Raw genomic sequence first — 14433 nt, 5'->3', positions numbered from 1 at the left:
GGGTGTCTTAATTTGCATTTCTCTGCCTGCCAGTAAGGTTGAACATCTTTTCATGTATTTATTTTCATATATTTATGTATATTTATTTTATGTATTGATTATTCTGTGAATACTGAATAATTATGCAGTATAAAGGTGTAAAATATAAAGTATAATTATTCAGCAAAAGGTTCATACCTTTTGCTCCTTGTTTTGAATTTTCTTATCGATCATTTAATCCTTCATCTGATTTATATATTATAAGTATCTTTCCCCATTTTTTCCTCCCAATGAAATTTCTTGGGCCACACTGCCAGGATTAAGTCCCAGCTCCAGAACTTCCTTATTTTTTTTTTTTTTTTAAGATTTTATTGATTTATATTTAGAGAGAGAGAGCACACCAGCAGGGGGAGGGGCAGAGGGAGAGGGACAAGCAGACTCCCCGCTGAGCAGGGAGCCCCACGTGGGGCTCGATCCCAGGATGCTGGGATCATGACCTGAGCCGAAGGCAGACGTTTAACCGCCCGAGCCACCCAGGTGCCCCCACCTCCAGAACTTCTTGTGTGGCCTCAGGCACACCACTTAATAACTTTTGTGTGCCTCAGTTTCCTCATCTGTAAAATGGGGGTGACAACAACCTCGCTACCTCACAGCACTGCTGTGAGGATTAAAAGGTGCACCTCTGTGAAATAGTTAGTGCCTGTCACAGTAAGCGTGACATGGGCCAGAAAGACCCTGATGTGCCCTGCATGGTCATATCAGACCGTGCACATGCATCATCACTTTGCCCGGAGCTTTCTTGAGCACCGTGTCCTCATTTGATAAGATTGGCAGGCACTGCTTCTCTCTGGCTCTCAGCCATCTAGATGACCCTCCCTTCCGCATCCCTGAGCTGCCTGAAGAGAACATGAAATCCCCGCCTCCCTCCAGGGGACGCAGCGGGGAATTGGAAGGCAGCAGACTCCTCGCAGCAAAAATAGAAGCCTCATTTGCCTGGGAGAGAATAACAATGAGGTGAGCCTGGCAGATGCAGGCTTGGAAGGCTCCTCTGAACCCTCCCCTCCATCCCTGGGGTCAGCGTAGACCTGCCTGAGCCCGCCCCACCAGCCCTTCCTTTGCCCTTCACCCTTGCCTCTTAAGACACCACTTCTGGCTGTAACGGGGACAGTCCTGGCACCGCGTTCTGATTTTCATCCCTCAGCGTTACACTGTCCTCTTGTTCCCCAGAGCCAGGCGAGAACTCCAAACAAACACAAGACTGGTTTAATATGGAGAATCATCAGAGAAATATGTCAGATGTTACAGTGTAAACACCTCGGCTAAGAAGATCCCTGGGAGCCGTGATTCTGTCCACGGAGCGCTCAAGGACAGATCTATTGAGATTACAGCGCGGCTGGATCAGGGCACCTTTAGTTTCAACCCCAACATTAATAAATTAGCTCAACACTGCTGTAAGGAACTCTTGGGTTCACTTGGTAGAGCCTCAGATGATTTTACATAAAAGCAAATGCAGAAAAACTAAGTTGGCGATAGTGGACGTTAGAGCCAGTTTGGGTTCAAATTTTTAGGTTTTGAAGTGGATCGAAATGATCCATGTCTCTACCCCCAAATCTGCCATCAGTGTGGCCTCATAGTCCCCATGGACAGGAAACAAATAATCACCTTCAAAGAACAGTCCCCATTCAGGAAACTGATCAGGGATAAATAGTCTCTGCATTGGAATCTGGAGCAGGGAGTGAGGGTCTTCCCCAACCAAGGAGTCTGGTGGTAGAATGTGACGCTTCCTCCGTGGCTGGTCACCTCCAGACTTTGAAAGATAAGCTTCCAAGAATGGAGAGTTTTGACCATTTCATTGGTAGCAGTTTGTGTGTTTCTCTTAATAATGATGTATTTTTAATAGCGTTTTTAGAAGTCCCCTTCTCAAACGAAACAGTTTTTGAAACTTTGAGACCTTTGAAGATGGATTTTTAAATCCAGTTTGTTCCCAAAACATTTGCTCAAAAGAAAGTTTCACGGTTTGAGCTCTTTATTCTAAAGATGCAGCTTTCTTCCCAGAAGGAGAAGAATAATACATACTGGTGTTTATAAATAGAGTTATTAGTGTTTGAAGACTTTACCCAGCTAGCTAGGGGACTGAGTTTTTCAGAATTTTAAGATTTTTACTTGTAAACAGCCCATTGGTGTCCACTCAAGCTGGAAGATCCCCCAACTTCCCCATCACTGCTCCCCTGGCCCCTTCCCCCATAACCTGGGCTGCATCCTTTCTGTTTATATGGCTCTGAGGACCTGGAGCCCCTCTCTGAGCCCAACCCCTGTTTCCCTACTATAATTGGTCTGTGACCAGTACTCGAAATGTTTCCTAAGGGCCCTCTTTCTTTCCCTTGGAATGACCCTGCTGTGCCCAACTGAGCACTGTCCCGGTGAGTCCTTCCCATCAGGAAACAGCAGAACCCCTGCCCCAGCCCCACGGTAAACCTGGGGGATCCACACCCCCACAAAATCCTACCGTGTGGTTCCAGCCATACCTGTGGGGACGCTGGGCTACTCATGCTGCATCCCCCAGGGGCAGCTTGGCGGAGCTATAGTACCAGGTCCCAGGAGGCCTTTTCCTGCGGCAGCTTCTCTGCCAGATGCTGACCTCTGCTGGCTGCCTGTTCCCCTCTGGTAGGCAGCGCAGTGCAGATGAGCTCCATGGCCCCCTGGGCTGGCCCATGAAGGCCACGGGAGTGTGAACTCCTATTCCAAGCTCTCCATCACGCAGAGGTACTGACAGCCCCGTGAGCACCTGGCTTTCGGTGCCGGCTGCAGCCACCGGGCTGGTACTAGAAAGAACCATGCCCGAGCTGGGTACACGGTGCATCATTCTGGCCATGGTGCTCTGCGCAGACCCTTCCCAGCCCTATCCCAGACCCTCTGCTCAGTGTGGCCCGACTCTTCCATCGGCAAGCATTTCACTGAATCTGGGTCCTTATTGCTCATCAAATTCTACTTATTCTACGATCCAGCCACAGCCCTAAACCCATGTGCCCAGGGCCCAGCCTCTTATAAAGCACAGGGTTGCCTATTTGCTTCCAGGAAACGTGCTTCCGCCGTGCAGGTCCCTGGCCACTTGGTTAGCCTGTGAGATCAGCCTTCTGGCCTCCAGGCACACTTCCTGCCTCGGCCCTGGACACGTCCACCTCTGTCTGCCTCAGGGCCAGGCTTCCTCCCAGGGCAGCTTCCAGGCCTGGGAGCCCATCTGACTGTGAGTGTTGCCTTCGCTTTGCCCAGAAAAAGTGCTTATAAAGTCTGGTTGTGACCCGCGTGTCCCCTGGCCCAGCACCGTCCGTGCTGCAGGGCCCATCTCTTCAGCTCTGGGTGGAGGCTTGCTTGAGCTACTCTCTCAGGGCCCGTGGAAGTTCTCTTCGCCTCAGGGGCTTCCTGCCTCGGGGGCCCTCTCCCCAACCATGCGGGCCGCTAGTGGGCCCCGAGGATGGCTTGTGGAGTTGGGGCCTCCCACCGCCTCCCCTGGCCTAATATCAAAGGTGAGCAGCAGATTTATGAACCGTCCACTCGAAGCCATGTTTTGGATTTCTGTTTGCCTCCCAAGAGCCTTTCAAAGGCTCGGTGTGATCAGAGCTCCAGTTGATTGCCAGAGATGTGCATGTTGAATAACAGAGAACCGACAGCGGCAGTTGTGGTGGGCATCCTGTGAGAAAGCTAATTAATCCTGACACCGAGTACCAGCCGCCTGCCTCGGCAACAGTAGTCGTAGGAGAGCCGAGCCGCATGGTATTTTCAAGTCAGGCAGCTGGAGGGCTGGGGGAGCAGTGTTCTCTGTGCCTGAATTCTGCTGTGGATTCAGTGGCCCAGGCGAGGGCCCGCCTTCCCTTCTGTACTGGTTCCAAGGGCCTGGGGTCTCTGGACCCCGGAGAATCCGGTCGTCAGCATGCGGACAGAAGGAGCCTTCGTGGAATCTCCCAGGTTCCTATGGCTTTGTATTTCCCGCCTCCCCTGGGAAGCTGGAATACAGGATAAGCCACCCTCCTACTCCCCCCAAATAACTTGTGGGTGGGCCAGCAACTTGGAAAGTGGAGTGTTTACATCTTATGGGGAGACCTGTGGACTTCATTGCCAGCCTGGGGCTTGATAAGGATGAGGAGATTATTCCAAAAATGGCTGTGCATTACCAGAAGAAGAGCAGGCTCTGGGATTTCTGTCCGATCACTAGTAGCCAAGAGAAACAGGGGAAGGGACCTGGCGGCCCTTGATGCCTCCAGAGAGGCTAGAAAGAGGATGGGGACGTGTGTTTGGTAGAAGTAGGAACGGCCAGGCCGTACACGGCCGAGAAGAGAAGACTGGGTTGTTCCGAAGTGTCGGTGCTTCTCTGTGTTCATTCTGGCTGCTGGAACGGGAGCAGGCTCTCCCTGGGTATCCCTGGCCAGGTGGGGGACTCAGGGCCAGCAGGGACCAGCTGACCCCCAAGTGCCTTCCCAGGGCTCTGCGCTCATGACTTTGTTGGTGTTTTGAAGGTGAACCGTCTGTCCAGAAACACAGCTCACTAAGAATAACACAACCCTGCTTTTGCCAACGCAAGCGAGGGACCCCGAGAGGGCGGGGAGAGGGCACTGCTGCATGGCCAAGAAAATTCATATTTTTCTTTGGAGGAAATGGAAAGTGGTGCTGGGTCCAAGTGGTAGGTGACCTTGCTATTGAGTTAAAATGCTGCTGGGGAAATTAGAGAAGACAAACATGAAAAGAATGCTAATGAGTAGTGGTGGACCAGAGCCCAGAGCCCTGATTCCTCCACCATCCACAAGGGGTACTTGTGTGATGCCTATAAATAGACGCTTAAAAACCGATTCTAAATTGAGTTAAGATGTGGGCCTGTTTCCTCCTATGGAAAAGCGTTATGTAAAGTGCACAGCTCTGCCCTTTTTTCCAAGGCAGCTTGAGGATTCTGTGCCTTTGTGGGGAATCTGTGTGGAGCTTCTGGGGGATGCTCAGGCTACAGATGAATGAGACTCTTGTCCTTTTGAGAGACTCGCAGGCTGAGGGCAGGCAGAGGAAGAACTGTGGCTCCTTCCTCCAGGTAGAGCAACGGGGCAGGCCTCACCTCCAAGGCCGGAAAGCCCAGACTAGCTCTGAGTTTCCCCGAGGTGCTTCTGGGATGGGAGGAAATGGGTGGGCACGTGGTCATTTCCATAGGCCCACCGTGGCTCTGGGCAATGCAGGTGGCTGTGGACCTGAGAAGGGGAGGTGAGAACATGGGGGACATGTGGGGAGAATTCTAGCCTGTGTTGGTAGTCCAGGGCTTCTGGGCTTTTCCCTGCAGTCCTCGTGGTCAAAATTGCCCAGAGCTGGAGTAGGGGATTCTGGAAGAGGACAGAGGTCTTTCTCACTGACCTGCTTGAGTCCATAGAGCCAACTTGTAACAGAGTAAGGAATTGAGGCCCTGTCTTAGGACCACTAGGGAAGTGTTCTTGCCTCTGGATGCAGCATTTAGTGTGTGCACTGACCCTGACATCACTTCTTTTTGGAGGTCCTGGGATGGTGGGGTTTGGGGGTAAAGAAGGAAATACTGTTCGATGCTAATGGGTTCCCAGGCAGTGTTTTGGGGTATCTGTGGCATTCACCTTCCCAGCCACCTTTGAGATTGATCTTACTGTCCATGCTTTACATGTGATGAAACGGGCCGATGGTGTAAAGGCATTGGAAAGGCAAGAGAAGCACCATACCTTTGGAAGAAATTGGACAACTGTGTGGATGCTGAGTTCCCCCTGAGCAGAGGCAAGCAGATTACAGATATACAAACGGCTTGGTCAGAATGAAAGCATCTTCAGCCTTCTAAGGGAGAGCCAATCCTTTTTTTAAATGTCTGGACTAGAGGCTTCTGCAGTGGGTCAGTTTGGGGTGGCAGGGAACTCCCCCAAATTCCGTGATTAAAACCCACGGTTAGAAATGTCTGTCTAGGGAAATGAGAGTGACTCTCATTAAAAGAAAGTCAACACTGGGTCCAGGTTAGACTTTTGTGATAAAGTAGAAGGCTTTGTCTGCCTGTGCCAAGAGCCAAGCCCCTAGTACCTTACCCGAAGAATGATGTCATCCCTGTGACTTCAGACCCTGGGACCAGACTGAAGGTGAACTGTCCAGCCAGCACGGCTATTCATGAAATGCTCTTAGACCTTCTGTTCCCAGCCGATGAGGCCCCAGGGAGGAGGCTGCCATTGGTGTGGTTTTGAAAGGAACAAAGACATTCCTTTATAATGCCTTGTGTCTTTAGCCAAATTGGAGGGAGAAGAGCATTTTTCTTTTTAATTTAAATTCCAGTATAGTTAACATGCTGTTTTATATTGGGAAAAAGAGGAATTTGGATGTGATGTTTCAGACCAAGAAATCCCCCTCCTCTTGCACCACCCCAGGCTTCCCGCTCTCTGACCATCTGCTTCCCCCACCTTGAATTCCTGATCCAACCCAGGGCCTCACCTTGAGCCATGGAACACAGAATATATCAGACTTCATCTTGAGCTTTCATCTGCAAAGCTTTCGCTGTCCAAGAGGAGTGTGAAACCTGATGGCCTCTTTTCTGTTCTCTTTGTGAACCCTCCTTGCCCAAGAGGAACGGTGAGGGCTGTGGACTTGGACAGAGGAAATGCACGGTGGCCCGCTTTTCTTTCTCTTTGCTTTAATCTCTCTTCACCCCCCTCCAGCTCCCATAGGCACACCCACCTCCCTCTGAAAGTGTCCCAGAATACCGGCTCTGCACACTCGTGGGGTCAAGCTTTGTTGTGGGGAAATACATATTCATGAGGGCTTTGAGGCGCTTCATTAAAATGCGGATAGTCTCTCCTTCCAGAGTGATACACAAACCATTGCTTTATTTGCCCAACACGACGTTCTTAAGGCAATAATTATGTGAGGAATGGCTAACGAAACATTTTAATTATTTGTTTCTGGTAATTTGTGATCATCTCATTAGAATTATAATCGGGTCACTTTTACAGGTAATTCAAAACCTCTCACTCATTCAAATGTCTATGCTTGGAAGGGCTCTGTATGAACACCCGTGTCTTTTTGGAAACCCAAGTAACTTCCTCTATTTCCTTCTGTTTTATTCCAGAAAGATTTCGTCACCAGAAGGTTTTGGGGGCCATTACCAAACCACTTGTTTTCGGTAAGAAATATGAGGTCGCCTTGCATGGAGTGAGGTTTTGCTTCGGACATGTGTGAAATGGAATTGTTTTACTCGAGGGATGCTACATTTCAGGTGGAACTGGGCATTTGCCACAGTTCTTTATTTCCTGGGAAGCTGTGGATGTGTGATTCAGTGGTAGTCTGTACACAGGGAGTGTGAGGCTGGGGCTTGATTCACAACCAAGGAGCCCGTGGGCACTGGGCTCTCTGCGGGGCACTAATGTTGCCTGGAATGGACCCTTCTTCCCGCCACCCCCAAAACAACAGCAACACCCCCCCCCGAGTCCCCTCCTCACTATACTAGTGCTTCTGAAAACCATAGTTGTCACTGGATTCAGGCACTTCTTTGTGTACCTCCTACCTCGATTCCAATTTATATCAAAAATAGCTAGATAAACACTATGTACAACCTTTCACTATCAAACTCGGGCAACGTTGCGAGTCTAACTAGAAATGCACCCCCGTGAAATATCAGGACACTGAGAGGAAGAATCTAACTTGGATCAGAAAGAGCCCTTCTAAGCTGCTCAGGGATGAGGGACGGCTCGTGTTGATGTTGCCCCGCGGGTGAAGCTAGGTTGTCCTGATCCCACTGGCCCACGGTTGGCACTTGGCTCGCTCTTGTCGGTAGGACCTACAGCAGCAGATTTGCACAGGTCTTTGTAGCCCAGGTGCCCCCTGAGTGCCTAGTACATGGGACACTTGTAGGAGATGTGTTCTGACTGAAGATGCGTAGGTGCTCTTTCTCCTGGACCAAAGATTCCCCAGTGGCTCCGTTGTGGGGATGCTGGTGTAGGAGATGGGGTATGTTTGGAGAGCAGCGTGGAGAGAAGACTGTTGTTGGAGGTGAGGAAGCCGAGCCAGGAGTGGTCTCTGTGTCTTGATGCCAGAGCCAGTCTGAGCTTCTGATGGATTCTGTGGGTTTTTATGCATCCGTGGGACGGAGCACTGCTGGGCTTGGATAGGGCAGCGCCCGTGGTCAGCAATCCAGAGCGTCATATGCAGGGGAGTGTAGTGGCCTGGGGACTTCCAAAGGAGAGGAAGATTTGGGGTATCCCAGTGGGGAAGCTCTGTGCCAATTCTGAGGATAAAGATGAAGACCAGCAGGGGCAGGGTTGGGACACCGGAGCATCAAGACCTGGGTCTCAAACCACTGTCTTGCCTCTGGGATGGTAGAAGGACGCAGGGACTGCTGTTTAGGGTTACTGAAAGAGCCTTCTTTTGTAAGTCAAGGCAGCTGCGTTTATTTCAATTTCTAATGCAGCCTCTGTCCTTGGCGTAGGTAGCCCCCCACGAGCCCTGTGTTGTGCACAGGTAGAATTCACCTCCTATCGTATTGGGGGGTGTTCTTGTCATAGATGTCCTGGATGGATTCTGCGGTGGCTTTGGGGGTCGGGAGGGGGGCACATTCATAAGACATTTAAGAGTTAGAACAATTGACCCCTATCCAAGGAAGCAGAGGGTGAAATGTCAGAGGAACTGCTTGACTTGTAATACGTTTGGGCATAAGAATAAATGAGCATTTTTCTGAACTTGACCTCGGTTGTTGGTCTTTAAAGTTTATGAATTTACTTCTGTGCTCTCAGCGAGGCCTTTTCCATCCCGAGGCCTTTTGATTTTAGACTCGTAAACATTTGTCAGCCTCAAATACAGGAGGTGCGTCACCTGCCCTCAGCTGTGACAATGCTGAAGAGTTTTGGGGGAGTCTGGGAAGGGAGAAGATTTCGTGTGTAACTGGCAGCAGGGATAGCTTGTAAAGAGAGAGGTTCTTATGGGGAAGGGGTCTCATAAACTGCAGTGAAATTCTGTTCTTCTGGGAGCCCAGGTCAAAGAGCCAGTGCGGTCAGTCGGTCCTCGAGGAACTGTCCACCGTGAAATTGGCTTCTTGAAGTTTATCTGAATGAAATTGGGGTTGTCATTGTCTTCTGATGGAGCCGCAGGGTAATTCTATGTGTGCCTCTAAGATATAAGGTATTTTTTTCTCCTGAGCCCAAAAAAGACCTAGTGGGATCTTTATGTATCCTGAAATCCTATTAGAGTATCAAAATCAGCTGCAATAGACAGGCCGTCTCGCTCTCTTTCAATTGCACTCACCCATCTGTGGTGTAATGGGACTGCCATTTAAGTGAATATGCTCATCACAATTCTCTACAGCTTCCCCGCAGAAAAGCATATTTCTTCTGTGAGAGAAAAGTGGCAATGAGATGGATATTTTTAAATGTCAATTATGCTAGAATGAATCTCTGTGAGGAGAGCTGCAGAGAGAAGAGACCCATGTTTATTTATTTTTTTCTACTGCAAATGAACCCTTCTGTAACATCAGAATACTAATACCCAGAGTTTGTGCCTGGCATCTCCTCACAGAATAGCTTGGTGAATATGCTTCCACTTACTGTAAAAGTTTGGGGCTGTGTTCTAATTTTCCCTCCTGGGAGAATGAAATCCTTGGCTTCACTGTCCTATGATATCAACCCTACAGGATGTGTGACTTGTAATCACAGTGGACCCTTGAATAATGGGAGGTTAGGGGTACCGACCCTCGCATAGGTGAAAATCTGCGTATAACTTTTGACTCCCTAGAAACTTAACTACTAATCACCCACTGTTGACTGGAAGCCTTACTGATAACATAAACATTTGATTAATACATATTTTTATGTTATATGTGCTATATATTGTATTCTTATAATAAGCTAGATTAAAAAAAATGTTTTTAAGAATATCATAAGGAAGAGAAACTACATTTACAGTACTGTAGTGTATTTATTTAAAAAAAATCCACATATAAGTGGACCCACACAGTTCAAACCCATGTTGTTCAAGGGCCAACTGTATATAAATTCAACTAGTGATTTCCTGAAGAAATGGTGGGAGAATTAATAAGCTATGTTTAAATCATGGGAAGTCTCAGAAAATCTGTGAAGTTAGAAGATGTTGCGTTTGTGAAAATGGTTCCCTGCCATGATGTCTGCATGCTCTTGCACGTAAAAGTGCTATGCAAAATCTGACCAAGAATGATTCTAAAGTATAAGCTCCAAAGAAGGCAGTGAAATTCCCAGCTACTAGACCTTAAAAGAAAACACAATGCTGGAATGTTAGGGGAAGCTGGCATAAGGGTGAGGTGGTAAGATTCCTGATGGAACGTTATGGTTAAGATTGTGTGATATTTGTGTAGGGAGGATGGGACAGGATAGTGAGCCTGATAGCAAACTCTCACATGCACAGGAACCCAGGAGGTGGCAGAGATATGTTATTGATCAGGTGCGAAGTGATGTAGGGCAACTGGTTGTCCACGTGGGAAAAGATAAAATGAGATCCCTACCTCACATCATACACACAAGTAGATGCCAACAGAATTAACGACAATGAAGGGAAAGGTATTAAAATGTATAGAAGAGATTTTCTGTATGCCCTTGAGGTAGGACAAGGTAAGACACACACACAGCCACAGAAAAAACTGATTAATTAAACACCAATATTAGCAACTTCTTTAAGAGCAGAGACACTATATAAAGTTTAAAGCAAATTACTACCTAGAATAAATATCTGAGATGCATTTACTGTAAGGGATTAGCATTCTGTCTGTATAAGGAACTCTTTCAAATCAATTAGGAAAAAGACAACGCAATTGAAAAAACGAGCAAATAATATGAAGAAGAAGGAAGTGGGGATGATAATGTTGGGGAAGCCTGAAGGGTGTACTCATGGATGTTTGTTATGTTACTCTCTACACTTACTCCTGCGCATTTGAGAAAGTTGATAAAAGAAGAGGGTCTGTGCCACACCTCGCTGTATGCCCACACAAACCTCTCTGCTCTTGTGTTGTGTGTCCCTCTGGCAGGGTGATCTTGCTCCTACTTACTAGCTAATCCTCTAACTCAGCTGGAACTCCTGGCTTCTGACGCTCACCTTTTTATAAGTGGTTCTGCATTCGTCTCATCATTGAAATGGTTAGGACTTTTTTTTTTTTTTCTTCCCAGCATTATTGAGGTATAACTGGTAAACAAAAAAAAAACAAACAAACTGCACATCATGTATACAGTTTGGTGAGTTTGGACATATGCATACACTCATGTTACTGTCACCACGATTCAGGTAATGAACTCATCACCTCCCCAAAGTTTCCTTGTGTCCCTTTGTTTTTTGTTTGGTTTGTAGTAAGAACACCTAACCTGAGATTACCTTCTTAAACATTTTTTGAAGTACACAGTACTTTACTGTTAACTGTGGGTGTTATGGTTCCTAGCGGTTCTCTAGAACTTAGTCGTCTTGCATAACTGAGACTTTCCACCTATTCAGCAGCTCCCCATTTCCCTCTCCCCTCAGCCCCTGGCAACCACCATTCTACTGTCTACTTCTGTACCTTTGAGGACTTTAGATATGAGAGGAATCATGCAGTATTTGTCCTTCTGTGACTGCCTTACTTCACTTGGCATAATATCCTCCATGTCCATCTGTGGTGTTGCAAATGGAAGGATTTCCTTCATTTTAAAGGCTGAATACTATTTCCTTGTACATATATACCTCATTTTCTTGATCAGTTCATCTGTTGATGGACATTTGGGTTGTTTCTGTATCTTGGCTGAACAAGCCAGGCTTTTGCACACTGCTCTGCCCTGTTGTTTCAACAGCAGCGTCTCCATGGGTCCTTTTTTTGGCTCTGTGTAGCCGATTTCTCTTCTGTGTGCTTCTCCCCATCTTGACAGACAAGGCTCATGGGCCATCCTTTCTGGGGCCTTGGTTGGACCTTTAAACCCCATGTGAGCCTGCTTGGTGCTTTCCTGCCTTGCTGCTGATCTCTCTGTGGACCTGCAAGCCCACTTGTTCTGCACCCATCACAATGTCCAGCCCAGTGCCTTGTGGATAGTAGATGTTCCGGAAGGCTGTGATCATCATGTAGCTCTGGTTTCTTGAACTTCCAGAAGCTCATTGTCCTTATCCATAAATGGGGACTCATGGTTTTTGGGGGTGGTTGTGAGGATGAACCACATCATGGATGGAGAGTACGTGACATGTAATAATAGCTCCCCAATATTATTGGTGTCCTTCCCTGGAGAGGCACAGGGAGGTGGAGCTAGCCATTATGATTTGCTTTCAGCCTTGGTATGTGTGTCTTCAAATACTTGAAAATGCCTGCTCTGACACCTAACTTTTTTTTTTTTTTTTAAGTTGCACGTTAAGAGAGAAAAAATTTCATCAACACCTTTTTTAAAAGATGAAAAATGTGTTAAGAAAATAGCACGATGAGCTGCTACTAGGTTGAGCCCAACATAATTAGTGTGATTAAATTGAAGGAAGTTAGCCGTTACTGTATGTAACTTGTTATTAATGATATTCAGATCTAATTAATTAGACCCAGTTCTAATTAATTACATGAGCGTGTAAGCTGGCATTCTCAAACTGTGTTCTCTGGAGTCCCAGGAGATGTTCCTGAAAATAGTAATCCGCATTCAGAACAGGCTGGGGACACGCTGTGCGTACTGCCCCCTCTTGGAAAGTCCCAAAGCACCATAGTAAAGGCCTTTTGAAGTCCTGCAAGAAAATAACTTACTTAATTCTGTTTAACTCATCATTTTCCAAATTGATTTGGACCACATGTGCTTCTAGATACACCAGGAAATGCTAATGGGAGTCAGAACAATTTTTATACCGTAGCTCGTGCTTGGACTGGTTGACAAACAACATCTATGTTTATGGAACCGTTCCTTAAGTCTTCCAGAGGAACCCTGTGGGGGTCTCCTCTATTGTGGCAGAGCACGAGTTTTGCTTTCATGGAATCTGGAGCCGCCACAGATTCATCTCCTTTCTTGGACAAATCACTTAATGTCCTTGGGTCAGTCTGCAGGGGAAAATGGTGGTGGCCCACCGGCCCTTCGTGGTGGCTCTCAAGGTGAAAGTTAGCACTTAGAAGTGCCTGGCTCGGCTCCTGGGCTGTGGAAGGGCTCCTGTGGTTGTTACCAGCCGTGGCAGAGACCCTTATTTACAAGGAAGGCCATGTCATTGACCGTATCCTGGCCTCAGGGGTCAGGGAGGGAGCACTACCCACCTCCTGGCAAGGTCTTTCTAGGAGGTGTGAAAGCGTTCACTTTCACACATCCCCGCCTGCCCTGTGTGGTTGAAAATCTGTGTATAACTTTTGACTCCCCCAAAACTTAACTACTAATAGCCTCCTGTTGACTAGAAGCCTTACCAGTAACATAAATAGTTGATTAACACATATTCTGTATGTTCTAGGTATTACATACTGTGTTCTTACAGTAAAGTAAGCTAGAGAAAAGAAGAGGTTATTAAAAAGTCCTAAAGAAGAGAAAGTACATTTATAGTACTGTACTGTGTTTATTGAAAAAAATCTGCCTATAAATGGACCCATTCAGTTCAAACCCATGTTGTTCAAGGGCCAGCTGCAGTTGGACTGGCTTGACGGAGGAACCAGAGGATGAGGTCGCAGAGGCCAGGCTGTCCTGTGCAGTTGGCCACAGAGAATCCTGACAGGGCTTCAGCAGAGGGCTGACGCATAGGTGTCTGTGGAAAGCAGGTGGGAGGGCAAAGGCCCAGGCGCTGGAGGCTCCTCATACGGTTCCTGGGGAGAGACGACTTGTCTTGAGTAAAAGGCTGGGAGGGTCGGCGGACAAGGTGCCAGAGCCATGTGGAGGGAGCAGGAGGTGGGAGCTCAGAGGGAGAGAAGACCCTGTTTGAGGTGGAAAAAGAATGGTCCAATTCCTACTTCATGAAGGGCCACGGAGCTTTTGAGGGGGTGGAGGGTGAGGCTGAGGGGTCCGTCCCTTAGCCAGGCTGGCTGAGGCCACGGGTGGGGGTGATCTCCGGACTGCATAGGGGAGCCTGAGGAGAATGGCGGCAAAGTGGGCGGGAACCAGGAGGGAAGGGGGCTGAGGATTTTCAGTGACCAGGTGGGAGGGAGTCGCTGGAAGACCGTAAAGGATTTTTTTTAAAAGGCAGAGAAAGTGGCTGTGGGATTTTTCTTTTGCATGAACACTGACTAAGAAGGGGAGAAGAGAAAGGGGTGGGCACAGAAGGGAACAAGGTATTTTTCTGTGGAGGTGGAAAATCGATTTCTTGAGTGTAGTTCACAGATGAGGAGAGAACAGACACGGCATGTAACAGACGCAGCGAGGAGGGAAAATGGAGCCTGGGTGCCAATGAAGAGAGCTGCTTGTTTTCTGGAGGGAGCGGTGGAGGAGAAGGCTCTGAGGCCTTTCTGGCCGTGACCCCTGTTCTCTCTGGGAGGCAGGAGTCAAGTCTGTGAAGAGCAGAAAGGAGTCA

At 47.9% G+C, this 14433-nt stretch overlaps 1 protein-coding gene across 6 annotated transcripts in view; it reads left to right on the top strand.

Annotated features, from left to right (window-relative positions):
- Positions 1-14433, top strand: part of APBA2 (amyloid beta precursor protein binding family A member 2) — a 246272-nt gene that overhangs the window by 113734 nt on the left and 118105 nt on the right. For 4 of the 6 annotated variants that reach the window (XM_032391287.1, XM_032391284.1, XM_032391282.1 and 1 more), the window contains exon 3: positions 7079-7132. The exons of 1 other annotated variant lie outside the window; for it this stretch is intronic. The gene's annotated coding sequence lies outside the window, so the exon portion shown is untranslated. The remainder of the gene's footprint in view (positions 1-7078; positions 7133-14433) is intronic. One more of the 6 variants, XM_032391285.1, reaches the window with a different exon arrangement.

Source organism: Phoca vitulina, unplaced genomic scaffold (assembly GCF_004348235.1).
Source record: "Phoca vitulina isolate PV1807 unplaced genomic scaffold, GSC_HSeal_1.0 scaffold61, whole genome shotgun sequence".
Lineage (NCBI taxonomy): Eukaryota > Metazoa > Chordata > Mammalia > Carnivora > Phocidae > Phoca > Phoca vitulina.
The sequence above is the reverse complement of the archived record's forward strand: the minus strand, read 5'-3'. Positions and strand labels throughout refer to the sequence as shown.